General features: G+C 46.4%; 1 non-coding gene across 1 annotated transcript; it reads right to left on the reverse strand.

Moving 5' to 3' along the window:
- TRNAR-UCG lies at positions 750-822 on the reverse strand. The gene has a single exon. It is a non-coding gene; the product is annotated as a tRNA-Arg (tRNA).

Consider the following 1,731-nt stretch of genomic DNA (forward strand, 5'->3'; position numbering starts at 1 on the left):
AACAAATAAAATGCCTCCAACGGAAACCTCAGCTCTAGGGAGAGAAAGTCTTCAGTGTAAATGAAACCTCCAAGTGCCGTGGGCGCAAGAGGAACAGAGCCTGGCTTGGCCACTCCCTCTCGGCCTGGCTGGAGCCTATTATTTCTGTGGAAACGGAGAGGCTGGAGCCCCTCTCCGTGCCTCCGCTGGAAAGCCAATATGCCCTTGAACCGTAGAGGAATAACTCGAGGATTAATAAGCTAATGCGGAGGGCGATGAGCGCGGCAGCGTGGTGTGTGGCTTGCTAAGTGAACTAAATCAACATCAGCAGGCGCTGCAACCGCGGAACACGAACCCGGATGAGATAATTTCCTTCTTCACCGAGAAGGCCCTCCGCCCTAATGAAAAGCTATATATCCCTTTTGGAGACAGCACAATCCACAAAAATGCTACAGTACTTAGAGAATTTGTAGTGACTCTGTCCACATTCACTAAGAAGGTTCCTTCTCCACTCCCACCCGACCCTACCCCCTTATTCAGAAGAGCGTGTCATATTTATTAAGCACTATTATATTTCAGGCAGTTCCCTCAAGGATTTACAGGCATTATCTCATCTAATCCATCAGCCCTGTTAGGACCTTTGTATTTTTCTTGCCATTGTACCAGTCAGACAATGGAAGGGCAGAAAGGGGGCCACAACTTCCCAAAGTGGTGGGACCTGAATGTGAACTCAGGTTAAGGCATGGCTTTTCTTTTTAACAAAATGGAACCAACCACGAAGGGACTCGAACCCTCAATCTTCTGATCCGAAGTCAGACGCCTTATCCATTAGGCCACGTGGTCACAACACACTTGGAAACTAGGAACAGCCAGCCTCCTTGGAGATAGCGGCACTGTTGACTCCAGCTGCAGAGGACAGGGTCATACATCCCATGTCCAACCAGGATTTTCCACTGCCTGCTGCCTGTTCGGGCTTCCTTGGTGTCTCAGACAGTAAAGAATCTGCCTGCAATGCAAGAGACCCAGGTTCCATCCTTGGGTTGAGAAGGTCCCCCGGAGAAGGGAATGGCTACCCACTCCGGCATTCTTGTCCTGTTCCCTCTTAGGATCTGAACAGAAGCACCACTGCATGACACTCCTCAGCAGGGGAATGGTCACCAGGGGGAAAGGCTGAGACCAGGGGTTTGTAAACGGCTTTCAGACTTTTATATTTTTTAAAAGCTGAATGGAGATCAAGAGGGGAGATCAACTAAATAAAATAATGACAGAACATGAGGAAGTGGGAAGCTCAGGAGTTTCAAAATTCATATCCTGTTGAAAATCAATGTACTTTGAGCATATTTCATGGTATTAAAGTTATTGGACATAAAACTCAATCACCCTTGTGGACAATTGAAAGAAATGAATACAAACACAGCATAGTTCCTGAGCAAACATTCCCCACATGGTGTGGTTCCTGTGGAAACAATAAAAATAATCCAGTTTAGTTATGCAGGGTTCTCCTTCCCCCACCTGTCATTAGTGCTGCTACAATGGAGGAACAGAGAAGGAAAACGAGATAAACTGGCAAGAGAGAATTACATCTAGTCCCCAGCAGGACCAGTTCTCTCTCTTATCTGCAGTTTCCAAATCCCATTTCTTATTATAGATATTTATCCTCCCTACTAAGGCCTCTCACAACTAACCATGTGATTCTTTTTCATTTTCATTCCATAGCACTAGTCCCTCTATAGCCCACAGAAAGAGATTGGG

Source organism: Capra hircus, chromosome 20, assembly GCF_001704415.2.
Source record: "Capra hircus breed San Clemente chromosome 20, ASM170441v1, whole genome shotgun sequence".
NCBI classification, from domain to species: domain Eukaryota; kingdom Metazoa; phylum Chordata; class Mammalia; order Artiodactyla; family Bovidae; genus Capra; species Capra hircus.